Source organism: Orcinus orca, chromosome 7, assembly GCF_937001465.1.
Source record: "Orcinus orca chromosome 7, mOrcOrc1.1, whole genome shotgun sequence".
NCBI lineage: Eukaryota > Metazoa > Chordata > Mammalia > Artiodactyla > Delphinidae > Orcinus > Orcinus orca.
The window spans coordinates 29384136-29401859 of record NC_064565.1 but is presented as its reverse complement, the minus strand read 5'-3'; positions in this window follow the sequence as shown (position 1 = coordinate 29401859).

Genomic DNA, 17724 nt, shown 5'->3' with positions numbered 1-17724 from the left:
TGATAAAAAATTGCCAACTAATTGTCAGATGCCAACAATTAGGAGAAACATTTTAATTTTTGAAATCTTAAAATGTGAAATAAAATTTCATCTCAGAGTTAATGAAGTGAGATACTTAGCAGAGAACGTGTAAGATGCAATAAACATATTATGGAAATATAATACAAAAAGAATGAAAAAATACTTACTAGAACGGAAAATTTTTGAGGACTTTGCCCTTAAGATCAGGAGTAAGACAAGATGTCTATCCTTGCCACTTCCATTCAACATTGTACTGGAGGCTCTAGCCAGGGCAGTATGGCAAGGGGGAGAAAATAAAAGGTATTTAGATTGGGAAGGAATAGGTAAAACTATCTTTATTTGCATATGACGTTATCATATAAATTCTAATGAACCTACACACGAAAAAACTATTAGAAATAATGAATTATGTAAGGTCACAGGAACAATGCCCATGTAGGAAAATTAATGCATTTTCTTATACTACGAAGAACAATTGAAACTAGAAATTCCCCTTGTTAGATCTTGAGCAAATATTGAACTTTTCTGAGTCAAGTGTCCTGACCTATGAAATGAAGGAGTCGGAGAAGATGGGATGATCTCGAAGGCTCCTTTTCACTTGATTCTCTAGTGTTTCACTACTCTGTAACTTCGTGAGATCAGAGATTCTGTTTTGATCATCATGTTATTTCACAGAGCCCAGAACTGTAGGTATAAATACATTGTCTGTTGAATAATAAAAGAATGACATGCTGGAATAAACCACCAAGGAACAGGAATGAGACTCCACTTGTGCAGATATTTTATGAAATAAGTAAAGAGCTGCCGTCTGAAGAGCCTTGTCATTCGAAAGTCAGAGACTAAACTCTGTGGTCTCTTTTAAGGTTTCCTTTGGCTCTAGGAGTATATGATTCTTCCCATCTGAGAATATCCATCGTGGTAATGAACTGCCAATCAGAAAGCTGTTACTTACACTACCTTGAACGTCGCACTGCACTAGGCACTGTGCGGGAAGAACAGTAGACCATTCCCTGCCAGAGACCAAGAGTCAGAGGCAGAAACCAGAATGGAAATTACGTTCCATCTCCAACAGAAGCTCAAGTGTTTGTAAAATTACCCTCTAACTTCTCTCTCTTCCCTAAAATTATGGAGAGCCAAGACCTTTGGCTGTAATAACTTTAAATCACAGAATACTTAACCTAGTTTAATATGTAATTGGCTTTGAATGTATCTGAGCTCTGCATGCTTCATTATTCTTTTGGCAACCAGGCTGTAAAAAAGTTTGCGTGTGTAAGCCTACAGAATGATCCCTGTTGGAATGTGTATTTTACCAAGGTTAGTTCTGCTTCATATCACCCCTGGGAGGCAGGTCAAAATTAAACTTTATCTTGGAAGCAAACACACACACACAGACACACACACCCAGTGAACTAAAACCAAGAATCTAAATAGTAGGCGACTGAGATTATTTCCCCTGAGCCAACATAGACTGAACTCAGAGCCAGGCAGCTCCAAAGAATCAGGTGTCAGGTGACCTCCGAATGAGTCAGTAAATGTGTGAGTGCTAAGAACACATGCAGAGTTGGTGACCAGGACTCATTTCAGAGAGAGAACAAGGAACCAGGGGGAGTAACAAACATGAAATTTCAGACAAAAACTAATGGCCCCTAGATTCCAAATGTACTCACATAGTCAAAAGCACTTTTTAGGGTAAAAAGATATGAAAATGGAAATATTTTAAAAGATGAAGAGTATGATCGTAAAGCAACCTAATTTTTTTTCCTCCCACTGTCCATTTAAACCCCGCTGAATGCGAATGAAAAAAAGGGGAAAATATATATATATAGAGAGAAGGAAGAATTGGAGGAGGAGGGGAAGGTGGGGAGGTGGATTTATTTTAAGGCACTGACTCACATGATTGTGCCGGCTGGCAAGTCCAAGATCGAGAACAAGCCAGCAGGCTGGAATTCAGGTAAGACTCCTGAGTCTGAAATCCTTTAGACAGGCCAGACAGGCTCAAAATACAGGCAGTATTTCTGTGTTGGAACATTGGAGCCCAATTCCTTCTTCAGATAACCTGTCTTTGCTCTTAAGGCCTTTAACTGATTGGATGGGGCCCACCCACATGATGAAGGAGAGTCTGCTTTACTCAAAGTCCACTGATTTCAATGTTAGTCCCATCAAAAAATACCTTCACAGCAACATCCAGACTGGTGTTTGGCCAAACAACTGGGCACCAGAGCCTAGCCAAGTTGACACATAAAATTAACTATCACAGTAGGTAATTCTGCCCCAGCCCCTTGGAGAAAAATAAGAGTAGTAATTATGATTCTCTGCTTCCTCCTAGGAAATGAACAGTTCTCAAGTCATTTCAAGCCACAAAACGGTCTCAATTCAAGATTTCAAATAGTCTAAACATCCAGGTCCATATAAGGTTAATGGTTCATCCCTCCATCAGCTCGGGTCTGCTTTGGGCAGGCTGCCTGTATTAGTGGTGGGAGAGGGAGTGTCTGCTTCCACAGGTCCTAGCCTAGTACCTCGATTTTTCCTCCCTCATGCACTAGGCAGACTCTAGTTCTTCCAGGGTTGATATCAAAATGAACAAGAGTCATTGATGCTGTCATGAGCTGTTTGGTCTTAGCACTCTCTGGGCTTCAGAGAAATTTAAAGGTGACCTTTCTCTCAAGGGATGTTTTTGTCTGCTTTTATAGACACATCTCACCCCCATCTTGGGATGTCTCACTTGTCTTCCCTTGATGCAAGTACATAAATGTCTCTCCTCTGACTTAACACTGGTATCCCTTTCTCAGCTCCTGGGAACAAGCTGGTCCATTATCTTTATGTTGGTCACCCCATTCTTCCAGGCAGTCATGTTCTTTCTTTCCCAGGAGTCTCAGGTATGGATCTTGGTAAATACACAGGCATCAAGACCCTGATAAACTGGGATCCTGCACAAAATGCTGTACTAACTGTGCTCTCTTTGTAGAGCAGCTCATCAGGGATAGCTTCAGTCCACCAGATTTCAGAGACCTAAGTTGGCTGTCAGTCTCCTTCACCCTCTAAGCTTTCAGGGACAGAAACTGAGGTCCTGGAATTGACCCATGAGGTCCCCTTCTCTTGTGCAGTTGACCCTTGGACAATATGGGTTTGAACTGCTTGGGTCCACTTATACATGGAGTTTCTACAATAAATATATACTGTGGTACTACGTGATCCATTGTTGGTTGAACCCCTGGATGCAGCACCACGAGTACAGTGGGAGGATTGTCAAGTCGTAGGTGGATTTTCGACTGCTCCAAGGATCTAAGTCCCTAATCCTCACATTGTTCAAGAGTCAACAGGGTTGAATTTAGGGAAAACTCTCCCACCACTCCCTAAGGAAGGTGAGTTTCCTCTAAGGCTCCCCAACTACTGCCAGACCTGGGCTTTAAGCTTTCTCCCACTTGTCCCCCAAAGCTATCAAACTCAATTTAGGAGATATGTACATATAGGTCAGAGGCAAGTTTGGTGTTCCCTTATGTCTCTTCTATGCATATAAAAATATTTTATGCAGCGTTTTTAGTTAGTTTTTGAAGGAGGAATTCTTCAAATAACCTAGCCTAACATCATTTCTAGAAGCTAAATTTGAAATTTTCCAATTCTCCAATATAACACGCCACCTTGGAATAGAACTGCTTACTTATTAAAATATAATTAAAGTAGTAACAACTGATGAAAATGATTATTTTAACTAAAAACCTTCTTAATCTTGTTCTACAGAATGACAATAGATGTGAAAGAAAAAAGGAGCGTGGTTTGTGGTCAAATAAATTTTGCAGATGCTGTAATACACACTTTCTGGACAGGTTTCCTCTGAACTTTAATATGCATACTTATGTAAAGGAGAGGTGTATATGTTGCTGTCCTTTCCGAACCTATTTTAACACAAAATTTCTTTTATACTGTAGCATCTCCAAGGACTAGTGTTCCACAGCATGTACTTCAGAAAAATAAAAAAATCCTAAAAACTAACAGCTGCAGATTTGGGAAGATATGGTCATATATGTGTATGATAATTTATTTTTCCCAGTGTTTATGCACCTAACTTTGCCTATTTTCAGCTTTTATAAAACCACTTTGTATCTTTTGCATATTGCAAAATGCTACTTGTTAAAAGATCAAAAAGAAAAGACAATAACTATTATATTATTGTCTGTAAACTGATTTTTCTGTTTTCAGGTTGATATTTAAGGACTTAAGAAATCTTGAGTAGATATGATTTCAAGATAAACCTTGGCACACAGGATCTCTTAATGATTTTCTGATGAGTCCCTATGGATTCTTTCAGGACCCCTATTTTTGTATTCAGTTCTCTCAAAGGTGGTAGTAGCATACAAATATTTGCCCTGGCTGCGGGGGCTGGGGGGGGGAATTGTGAGGTAATTCTGAGTTTAGAGAAGATAAATGTGAAGGAATACAAAAAATCAATGAGTTTTCGTAAGTTGAATTCTATGTGAACTTTGTGAATCATTTGGATTGAAAGTGTGGCCCCCCTTCACTCTAGAATCAGCCCCAAGACATATTACTAGCACTGCTTGACACTTTGTTAAGTATTCGCCATAAATTCCTACTTTCATAGACAGTTTTAGTTTTAATTAGTTTACACTGGTGTAGCGTTCCTTACAGAAGGAACGTCATTGTGGTGGGGATTATGGATGGATTTCTTGAGTAACGATGAAGGTTACTAACAAAAGACCATGCAAACTCACATCATCTCCTCCCATACTCCTAATATAGAACAGCAAAGAAGTTTAACTTCCCCATCTTATTTGCAGTTATTTTCTTAAATTGTATTATATTCAAAGAAAAAGCTATAAATTATTCATATATCTCTTACCTAATCCTGGATTACATTTCAAAATGATGATAATCAACAGGCTATAGAAAATGGTATGATATTTATAGCAACATGGTAACCAACTTAATTAAGTAATATCAAAGACAAATTGAAATCTCTATGTTCTTTCTCTTGATTCAGACAATTTTCTTCATGATATGATAACTCAGATGGAATTACATGGCTTGATTACTTTTTAAAGTGATTATTGAGTTCTCCAGATACTTATTGGTTCCTCAGGATCAGTTATCCACATTTATTAAGTGCTATATCTAATTGGCAAATCTATTCCACTTACACTTTTTAAATTGCTCCATTGTTGGTCAAATTGTGTTTGATGGTACCAGACTCCATTATACAAAGTAATTTAGTTATAAATACAATTTTAGGTTTCCCTAATGTTGTTTCTCTGATTATACATGACAACTTGCATAGACTAGAGCCATTGTAAAGACTGGAGCTGCCATATCATTTTCCATATTATGGAATCAGTCTATATTCTTTATAAATTTGGATCCCAGCAGCAGGTTTAAACTTGATTTGCTGCATCATCGTTTATATTATAGGCAAACTCAAGTGAGTAGCAGTACAATAATATCCATAGTTCAATAGATGAAGACAGCCCATAAAATCCAGATTGTTTGATGATAGAATCTAAGAGTTAAAAGAGACATCGATGACGTAGTACAACTTCTAACTAAGGCAGAAATATCCTCTGCTATGTACCAGATAGGGGATAGTTATTTTTTTATTTATACAAGTTCAACAATTAAAAAAAAGAAAATCACTTGCTAACAGGGAATCCCATTACAGTTCAAAGCATCAGAGAAGTATCACATCCTTGTGGTTAAGCCTATAGCCTATAGAGCCAGATTGTGTGTTCAAATACCATTTCTACTATCTCCTTACTGGGAAGCTAAGTACATTTCATCACATCCCTGTACTTCAGATCTGTGATGTGGAAAATAGATTTCTATAAAGATTACATTCATTGAGACATACAAAGACACAGAGTTAATAATGTATAAACATACCTAGAAGAACTATTGGCATGAAAACAATAATATTTTTTAGAAAATGATTCCACATATTAAACTAAACCTGTCTCCCAGTACCTTCCACTCATCAGTTCTAGCTCTGACTCTAAAAGTGCACATTGGGAAACATTCCCTCTTCTACATTTCCAGTCTTGGTCTTCCAGACTTCTTTTCTTCAGGCAGAGAGTTACCAAGTCTCTAATATACATGAATACTGTCTTCAAGCCAGTGGAGGCCTAGGCTAAGATGCATGTGTTTCTTGATTTCTTTGCTGATTCACGGCACTCTACAATGATTTTTAAATTTTTTTTTTTCAGTACACGGGCCTCTCACTGCTGTGGCCTCACCCATTGCAGAGCACAGGCTCCGGACGCACAGGCTCAGCAGCCATGGCTCACGGGCCCAGCCGCTCCGCGGCATGTGGGATCTTCCCAGACTGGGGCACGAACCCGTGTCCCCTGCATCGGCAGGTGGACTCTCAACCACTGCGCCACCAGGGAAGCCCTAATTTTGTTTTCTGAAATTGAGATGTAATTGACATATAACACTATATTAGTTTCGGGTATAAAACATAATGATTTGATATTTGTATATATTGCAAAATGATCACCACAAAAGGTATAGTTAACAGCCATCACCATACATAGTTACAATGTTTTTTTCTTGGGATGAGCACTTTTAAGATCTACTCTCTCAGCAATGTTTTTTGTAATTAATTCTTTTTTATTGGAGTGTAGTCGATTTACAATGTTGTGTTTCTGCTGTACAGCAAAGTGAGTCAGTTAATATATATGCACTCTTTTTTCAGATTCTATTCCCATATAGGTCATTACAGAGTATTGAATAGAGTTCCCTGTGCTATATAATAGGTTCTTATTCTCAGCAACTTTTAAATACATAATACAGTATTATTAACTATAGTCACCATGCTGTACGTTACATCCTCATGTCTTATTTATTTTATAAATTGGAGTTTTTACCTTTTGACCTCCTTCACCCACTTTGCCCACCCCTTACTGCTGCCGCCTGCTTCGGGCAACCACAGAATCTGTTCTTTATGTCTGTAAGCTCACTTTGTTTTTGTTTAGATTCTACGTGCATGTAAGATCGTACCGTGTTTTTCACTTACGGAGCCCTTAAGGTCCACTCATTTGTTGCAAATAGCAAGATTTCCTTCTTTTTTATAATGCTGGATAATACTCATATATATATAATGTGTTCTTTATCTATTCATCCACTGACGAACGCTTAGGATGCCACCATGTCTTTACCTTTGTAAAGAATGCAGCAATGAAATGGGGGCACAATGACTGCTTTTAAAGAACCTCAGCGTGCCTCATATCCCTTCACAAACTTCACATTCATTTTAGCAAAAACGTGACCACTAAATTTAGAATGAGGAAAGTGTGTCACACGCCAAATAGAGGCACACACAATGTGTGCTTTGTTGCTGTGGCTGCTGGGACTAGAGACAGAGCACATCCTTCCGGAGCACCACTTCCCTCTGTGGGGCGTCCTAAGGCTGTGGAAGAGCAACTGGATCAAAATACACAGTAAATATTTAGTCATCGTTTCGCGTTCAGAAGACAGAATCTTTTCCATTTCCTCATGTACTTTTTTTTTTTTTTTTTTTTTGCGGTACGCGGGCCTCTCACTGTTGTGGCCTCTCCCGTTGCGGAGCACAGGCTCCGGACGCGCAGGCTCAGCGGCTATGGCTCACGGGCCCAGCCGCTCCGCGGCATGTGGGATCTTCCCGGACCGGGACACTAACCCGTGTCCCCTGCAGCGGCAGGCAGACTCTCAACCACTGCGCCACCAGGGAAACCCTTCTCCATGTTTTTCTTTGCCTTTAGAAGTCTTTTTCCAAAATTCATCTCTAGTTTCCTTAGTAACTCAGTCTTTACAGAAACTCTTGTGATGTTTGATACTGGATATTACTCGCCGTCTAATTCATGGGGCTTCCTCATCCTACAACTATTAGATTTCTGATTTCAAAGGGCAAGTGGCTAGCAATATGCATGATGGCTTCTTCAGTTCTCATTAAAATATGATTGTAAATATATGAAGCAAAAAATATGGAAACAGCAGAAGATGAAAACTCAGAATAAAGAAACGAAAATTGGAAAATAACCTAATGTCAAAGAAAAATTGTAATTATTTATATTGCAGATGGAGCCAGCTGGGAAGATGCTCCGTATTCCATTCTTCTATTCCAAGACCTGGATGATTAAGGAAATAAGCAGTTTTTCTATGATGTCAGGTATGATGTTTACCTTATTTGAGTGGTGGAATTGTGAGTGATTTTGACATATTTGCCAATATTTATTTCTTTCTAATTTTTAAAATCTAAATAGCTTTAAGAAGAGAGCATCTATCTATCAGCAAAGATAATCTCAAATGTGAAGTGGTTGTTTTGGGGATTGGAAGTTTGGGTGATGATTTTGTCCTTTTATTTTATTATATTTCCAAATATTTTTTTACTATATTTATATGTTATATATAATTATAGAATAGAATATAGTTTTTAAAAGACAATACAATAGAGGACTCCGAGAACATTGGTTTTATTGCCTCTTATTTCAAGTCAGATTTGCAACAAAATATTTTCTTTCCTACTTGATATTTTTTATCACCAAAGTGAGAAAGATTATCTTTTTTATGAGAAAGACTTGTTTATATGTATATATAAGAAATTCAAATGGTTGTCTGGATTCTTACCCAAAATGGAGGGTGTGTTTGAGTGGTCTGCCTTAAAATATAGTCTAGGTAGCACTCAGAACTTACAATGGTTATTCCAGAGCTAGACTGTGTAGAAGCTAAAACTGAGGATGACTTTTTAATAATAATCATTTTAACAATGTGGAGAGAATTATTGAGATAATCTGTGTCATTAATATAATATCTTTGGATGCATAAGGGGCTGTGGCATATCTTAAAAGATATAGGAGTCATCCTCAGAAGCAACTAAAACTGAGGTATGATAAGAGACTCCTGTAACTGCTTTAGACTTTATTGTTTTATTATTGTTATTATGATTAAGGCATAATTTACATACATTGAATGTACAAATTTTAAGTGTACAGTTCTATCACTTTTAACAGATCCATATAACCTGTATAATCTGCATCTATATGAAGGTATAGAACATTTCTATCACTACAGAAAGTTCTGTTAGGCTTCTTACCAGACCATTTGGTTTCTTTCCAGTTTAGGGCTTTTGTGAATAAGGATACTATGAATGTTCTTGTCCATTATAGTAGATACACTCATTTCTGTTGGGCATATGTACAGGAGTGAGGTCGCTAGGTTATGGGGTATGTGTATGTTGAGATTTAGTAAGTACCTTAAAACATTTTTCTATGTGACTGGACCAATTTACACTCATCCCGCTAAGTAAGAAATTCACAGTTGCTCCATATACTTACTAACACTTAGTATTGTTCATATTTTAATTTTACTCATCCTGGTATGTAATGACAATTCTTTTTGGTTTTAATTTGCATTTTTCTGGTGAGTAACGGTGAGAGCCTTTTTTCATATGTTTATTGGGTGTTTTGATGTCTTCTATTATGAAGAGCCTGCCTATCACAGTGTATCGTAAATGTCTATTTGCTTGTCTATAATTATGTTCTCACAACTGGTCTGTGAGTTCCCTAAAGGTAAGGAATGTTTTTAATAGACCTTTCTTTTCCTGATACTTAGCACACTGCACTAGCCCATTGAAGATTCTAAAAAATATTAGTTTGACCAAAAAAGGGATAATTATTAAATAGCTCCTTGTATGTGTCAGGTGCTCTTGTGTATTACCTCAGTTAATCCCCACAGCAAATCCACTTACCGATGAGGAACTTGAAGCTCAGAGAGCTTTAAATATTTGCAATGGCCATAGAGCTGGTGAGTGGCTTGCATTGCTATAGACTAAAACCAAGACTTTCTCATTTGAAAAGTGTTTCCATTGTTCCGTCTAATCCACTACAATGGCTTCAAATTAGAAAGCAGTCTTTCATTGTATTCATTTTGCACCCATGTTTACTGCTCATGATGGCAGAGGACAGGACGGTGTGCTAATATCCAAGTTTCTCTTCTTTTCTCTGGGCACACAGCTAAATTACCTTTCCCAGGACCCTTGAAGTTGGGTAGGGTCTCTGACCAAGTTACAGCAATAGAATGTGATCTAATATTGTGTATACCACTTCCAGGTTTCACCTATAAAAATCTCCCACACGCAACCGCCCACTTGCTGCCTACATCTTGAAGATGGTGGCAACATGAGCTATAAGGAGGCTGGGTCCCTGAGTGACTGTGTGGAACAGAAACTCCTCCCCTCCCCCCACCACACTGGTCTGTCATGAGTGAACTTGAAGCTGTCATCATGATAGACCACAGAGATGTCAAAGTTTGTTATAGAAGCCCAGTCACCTAAGTCTCTCTCTAGATATTGGTGATGTGGAGATGATGGACTTTGAGAACTTCAGTTTGGTAAATAAAGAATTCTAACACATGGCAAATGTTGTAATAAAGGTACAAACTAAGTTCTATGGCAAATGATGGAGACAGATCAGTTCTGCCTTGTAAACTTAAAGAATATCTCACTGAGGGAATAATATTTTTTTACCTTGTCCTTGGAAGATCAGATCGAAGTGATGGGCATTTCAGGTTGTAGAAACAGCATGAGGAAATGTGTGGAAAGCTAAAAAGCATGGTGTACCGCTTTTGCCTGGAGATTTGTGAAGTTCAGTGTGGCTAGATTACAAGTCATATGAGGAGAATGGTAAGAGAGAAATTTTAAAAAAAGAAAAAAAGTTTGGTGGCCACAATTGAAGCATCTACTCTACCATGAAAAGGAATTAGAACTTGGTGTTATGATCAATGGGGAGCCATTTTTTATGAATTGAAGGGAAAGAAACTGGACCAGGAAAATCATTTAAAGGCATTGCAATTATCCAGATGAAAAATAATGAGGATCAGAACTAAAACATTGTCAGTGGGTATTAAGAGGAGGTAGATTTTTAAAATTAATGTGGCTGTGGAGACAAAACGAATGGCATTTAGACTGTTTCTTTTGTTGAATGTCACCCACTATTAGAAAAGTATTACATAAATCAAGTCCAAATGAATCTTTGGTATTTTCAGGTCTTCTTCTAGAGTCTCTGTTTCTTGTTAAAATGTCAATTGTTGATTTCTTTCTCTAACTTCTCAGAACTTCTGGCAGCCTTGTTCTACTTAAAATGTGCTCAACAATAATATTCTGTCAATGAAAAAAACCAAGTTAAGATTGCTGTAATTGTTCCTTGCATGCTGTTCCCCAACATTTCAGTTTGTTTTCTGTTTTAGATGGAAGATAAACACTTTAACTCCACAAATAGTTATTGAGCTCCTATTATGTTCTCAGCATAGCAGTAGTCAATAATGATAAAGAGAGTATAATCCTCAATTTTCAGCCTTTATGAAATTCCTCGTCTAGAGTCAGTAGGGAAAAGGAAATCAAGAAGGATAACAACTCCAAATGGCAACAATACAGTCTAAAGCTGCTACCAAAATGAAGTATTATGAGGGTTCAAATTGCTAAGAAGATTCAAAGGAGTGATGTTAGGTATTTGGAATGGTAGGTGTGGTTTTGTGCAGACTTCACGCAATGTGGAATAGGTTTCAATGATGATGGTGATGATGATGGTGGTGATAATGATGATGATGGTGGAGGACAAGTTCCTTTTAGCATCTGTAATTAGATGACACTGGAGTTACTACTGACATGCCTGTGGGCATATGACCAGGAAGGCTGTTCTTCCACATGCATGCCTGGTCTCCTGCATTAATGATTCAAATCACTGATTATGTAATAATAATAATGAGAATTGCTAGCCAAAGAGTCAATTTTCACTGTTTGTTTTGCTTCTCAGGCGAATAAAGGCAGTTTTAGAAAGGCTCCTGTGAATTAACAGAATAAAGCAAACACACAGGAGGAGAAGTATCACCAAGGATTAAGGAAGCTCACGTTAGAATCAGAGTAGGAGACACACAGAAGCTTAGCAAAAGGAATTAAGGAGCAGTTTCTTTTCTTCTGCCTCTGAAAATTTACTTGCAAACTGAATCACAAGCAGAGGAGGAAAAGGTAGGCCATTGTATGATGAGAGGAGGAAGGAAAAAAAAAGCAGCAAGTAGGATTTTAGTTTGTTTTTTAGAGGATTAAATAAGGCTGATGCCAGGAACATGCTGAAGTAAATTTCCCAAAGGGGTAAGATTTTGGCAGAAAATCAGAATCATGTATTTGGAAATGAGCATTATTCTTTAACTATACCAACAAAAACTCTAAAGTATTCAGTCTGGAAATGAATTTGGAAAGAATATAATAGATGTATTCATTCATTCATTCATTTATTCTGCAAACATATATTGAATGGCTATTATAGAACAGACACTCTGTGAGGCATTGGTAGGAAAAAAAGGCTGAGACAGTCAGGCCTCCCTCAAGAAGTTCATGCAGGGTAACTCACAGAAAAACAAAAACAGAAAAACAGTAAACATCGTGGTGCGTATTGTGAAGCTAGGTATGAGCTAGCTGCTAAGGAAGTGTGGAGAAAGAAATTCTTCATCTGGCTGGGGCAGTCAGGAAAGGCATCCCAGGGGAATAACTCTTTTGAGTTAGGATGTGCAGGATGAATAGAAATTGGCCAAGGGGAAAAAGCGGGATAGATACTTAAGGCAAAGAGAAACAGAAGAGAAACAGATCACGCACCAGTGATAATTGCTGCACATAAGACTCACTGTTGGATGCTAAAATTAGTGGGTAAAAGCTTTTGCATAAACAAAATTTACACAGTCTCAAAGTATCTCCCCCAAGGTATGTATTAACCACAAAGACAAAGAGAGTAATTTTACAGTAGAAAAATTCAGCAGAAACCACCTTCTAGTAGCTAGAGATCAGCATCATCAGTGAAAAGCCATAAGCGTTATGAACCCAGTGATACGATGCACTGAGGAGAACACAGCACTTCTGTATTGTTCTTGCCCAAAAGGCATAACTTCAGTCCAATTATGAGAAGACATCAGACAAAGGAAAACTGAGGGACATTCAGCAAAACAACTGATCAATGCCCTTCGAAGGTGTCAAGGTCATGAAAGATAAGGAAAGACTGAGAAACTGTTACAGACTGTGGGAGACTAAGGAGAAGTAAGAACTGAATGCAAGTTGGGATCCTGGTTAGGATATGGAACAGGAACAAAGTTAGTGAAAAAACTGGTGAAATTTGAATAAGGCTGTTAGCTTAGTTAATAATATTGTCCCAATGTGAATTTCTTTTACTCGATAAATGGACTGCTGTTATGTAAGACATTAGGGGGAGTGAAGGATATATGGAAAGTCTCTGCACTGCTTTTCCATTTTTTCTGTAAGTCTACAGTTCAGAATTTAAAAAAAAAATTAAAGACACTCAAGTTTAAGGTAACAGAATGTACACATGGGAGGATGAGCACATTGATAGAATCTTCGTGTTGGATATTTGTGGGAGATGAGGTTGGCCGAGTCCTTCCAAAGGAGTTTGGGTGTAGGTGACAACAGGCCATTGAGGAAGTTAAGCAGCAGAGGAGCATCGTAATCAGGTTTGCGTTTCATGCACATCCTTCTGGTGACAGCATGGACATGAAGGTAAGGACTCTGGAGTTGGGGACAGCGTTAAAGTAGCTATAGGTCCAGAGAAAGATGGTAAAGCCTAGTACCATGGCAGTGGTACAGGTGATGGAATGGAATTCTAGAGTTGCACAACAGGCTTCTAAGAGATTCATCATCATTCCCTTATTAAAAATCATATGTAGAGCTTCCCTGGTGGCGCAGTGGTTGAGAGTCTACCTGCTGATGCAGGGGACACGGGTTTGTGCCCTGGTCCGGGAGGATCCCACATGCCGCGGAGCGGCTGGGCCTGTGAGCCATGGCCGCTGATCCTGCGTGTCCGGAGCCTGTGCTCCGCAACGGGAGAGGCCACAACAGTGAGAGGCCCGTGTACTGCAAAAAAAAAAAAAAATCATATGTAAAAGTTTCCTAAGCTGATTTTCTATACTTATCACCCATATACCTATGTATGTAGCCTACAATGTTGGCCATTTTATCCTAATTCGGAATTTACTTATCCTCCATCCCATATGTGCTGCTGCTTCCTGACTTCCAGCCTGCAGTTTGATGTCATTACCTGAAGATCAGCTACTCCTTATATACAACAGGCCAGATTTCTTTCAGTAGACCATGCAACCTGGCGATGGGCTTTTCCATTCCCAGAACACTCTGCATGTAGGCAGCAATAAACAGATAAGGAACTTCCTCTCTTTCCCTTTGCTAAAGTTGTCAATCCATCTAGCTGATCAAGACCACTTGAATCCAAGATCAAATAAGTTGTTAGCCATTACTCCTTTGTTAAAGAAACAGAAAAGGAAGAAAAAAAAATAAGTGAGATTGTCAACGAGAATATTTCTTTAATCTCAAAACCAAACAATACAACCCACTTTCCAAACTATTTCTCTTCTTTGAATCTTGTCACCACTTTACAGCGTTTTGCCACTGCCTCCAAAATTCACTACCTGGGCTTCCACTTGAGGCTGCTTAGTTCTGCATTGTATTGATAACTTACCCTGGAGTTTTGATTTTAAAAGACCCAGAAATGGGAAAGCCTTCAAATAGGATAAAAAGGCTGACAAATGTATCCTTCAAAACCTCTACTCCATCCTGCACCCTCTACTAGTTTCTTGAATGCTTCCCTGTAAAGGGAGCCCAGGTGACCATCAGGTGGCTTCATAATAAAGCAGATTTGATTTGATAAGTAAAGGAAATAAGTTGCCCTCCCCAATGATATTTTATTTGCATTATTCTGTTAAGGACTTACTCCTTTTTAATTAAGCATAGCTTCCTAAATCTTTTTTTTTTTTCAGTATTCTTTTTTTTTGCGGTACGCGGGCCTCTCACTGTTGTGGCCCCTCCCGTTGCGGAGCACAGGCTCGGGACGCACAGGCTCAGTGGCCATGGCTCATGGGCCCAGCCGCTCCGTGGCATGTGGGATCTTCCCGGACCGGGGCACGACCCCGTATCCCCTGCATCGGCAGACGGACTCTCAACCACTGTGCCACCAGGGAAGCCCTCAGTATTCTTTTTAAAAAAATTTTTTATTGAAGTATAGTTGATTTACAACGTTGTGTTAATTTCTGCTGTGATTCAGCAGAGTGCAAAGTGATTCAGTTATAAATACATATGCATTCTTTTCTTATCTTCTTTTCCATTATGATTTATCATAGGATACTGAATATAGTTCTCTGTGCTATATACAGTAGGACCTTGTTGTTAATCCATTCCATGTATAGTAGCTTACATCTGCTAACCTCAACCTCCCACTCCATCCCTTCCCCAGCCCCTCCCTCTTGGCAACCACAAGTCTGTTCTCTACGTCCGTGAGTCTGTTTCATAGCTAGGTTCATTTGTGTCATATTTTAGATTCCACATATAAGTGATATCATGATACTTGTCTTTCTCTTTCTGACTTACTTCACTTAGCATGATAATCTCTAGTTGCATTCATGTTGCTGCAAATGGCATTATTTCATTCTTTTTTATGACTGAGTAGTATCCCATTGTATATATGTACCACATCTTCCTTATCCATTCATCTGTTGATGGACATTTAGGTTGTTTACACCTCTTGGCTATTGTGAATAGTACTGCTGTGAACACAGGGGTGCATGTATCTTTTTTGATTAAAGTTTTGTCTGGATATATGCCTAGGAGTGGGATTGCTGGATCATGTGGTAATTCTATTTTTAGTTTTTTGAGGAACCTCCATACTGTTTTCCACAGTGGAAAACATACATTCCCATACATTCCCACACATACATCCCATACTTTCCCATACATACATCCCAAACATACAACCCATACATTCCCACCAACAGCATAGGAAGGTTCCCGTTTTTCCACACCGTCTCCAGCATTTCTTACTAAATCATTTTCTGACAAAGCAAAGACTTCTGATAGGAAGCCTCTGCCACGGCCGTGTAGTGTGTTCAGTGCTATCGGATCTCTATCCTCCTTGAGTAAAGCAGGTGGAAAGCCTGAATATGCTGGACACTTTAAGAGGAACAGTGGCAGAGGGTCAGGGTTAAGAAGATATAGCAGAGATTCTGGCCTTCCGAGGATGCCACACCTCCACGTATTAGCAGAATACCTGATTTATTCCCACGTTTGCCCCATTGCTTTGCATTATGTATGGGTTTGCCTAAGACATTATTTTAAATACAGAGCTACCGACTGCTTTGAACATCGGAGTGGGTAAGGAGTAGCTTGGTCTTAGGTGAGAGAGATTAGAAAAGGATTTCTAATTAGCTCTTGAGAGAAGGAGGGAAGAGACTGAACTCACAAGAAGAGCTGGAATTAATTTTTTTAAGTTAAGACACACTAAAAATCAGCTAAATGCCCAAGCTGAGACTGGGAACAAAAAATAGAGGAACCAGGGTTTGTAACCAGGACAGGGCAGAGCCGGGTGGCAGGGAAAGATGAATTAGAGAGAGAGTGTAGACATACAAGCATTTGCCTGAATCATTTGTCTGTTTGCCTGAATATCTTGGGTCTAGTTACCTGGGATGTAACTTTGCTCCCATCAACTGATGTAGAAAAACGTGATAAATGTTGTCAAGTCTACCAAGTTTAGTATTAAGGTTATTGAAATCCTTGGCCTATTTTGTGACCCTGTGACAGGGTGGAGGAAGCCACTGTAGATGAGAAATCCAGTAACAAAACCATCCCAGGGAGGAATTGTAGGTGTGTTTCTATTTTAGGGAATTTTTTGTGCAGATATTATGGGAGATTCCCAACTCCTTCTCAGGCTCCGAATTAATTGGTTCTTCTTATAAGACAATAAGGAGAATTCAGAAAATATAAGGGAAACTTTAGACAGAAAGGTTTTCAGTAAACTCCTTTTATTTTCTGCTCAAAATGACATTAATAATTAAATATTACCCACATTGGTTTCTCAGCTTGGTGTGAATGAGTTCTTTTGCCTTTAATTTTTCAAATGCCAGAGTACAGATTCAAGGTCTCTTCTGTTTCAGGGAGAGGAAACAAAAAGAGATTCTTCTGCCGTCAAGCTTGTGGACAATGCTTCTCCCCTCTTTTGGGACCTGTCCTCTGTTACACCAAGACCAATAACAGACACAATTACTTGTTACATCATTCCCTTTCTCATTTGAATGTAAGAGGTAGGCTCTTTTCTGCTACCAGGCTTTTACAAAGTAACAAGCAGGCAGAATTCTTGTGATATATAAGATGCAAAGCTCAAAGAACATGCTATATTCACTTCCCGTTCCCTTGTTGTAAATCGTGCACTGGAGTGTACCGTGCTGTTCTAGGGACAGTATTATCAGTTCCTTATACTCATAGATGAAGAAAGTACTGTCACATGAAAAATGGTCAAGAAGAATTATTCATGGGACATGTGATACAGTTCCAAAGATAAAACCTCACCTAGCTCATAATTTTACCCTGAACGAGCCCAGAGTTCAGGGAAGAGTCCTAACAGCAATATGGGAGTGGCCTCTCTCCATCATAATCCCACCACTCAGGACTCTGGGACAGTACAGCATCATCCCTCTATGTACTTAGTCTCCATCAGTGGTACGAATGCTGCTGTTGGGATGCAGAGGTTGTCTATGGGGATTGGTGGGATTTTATAACAATTACCAAAAACTAATCTTCATTCAACCTCCATTAAGCATGATGTGCTATATATTAAAAATATTACTTACCAGGGGTAACTTATCCATGACCTTTTGCGGCATGAG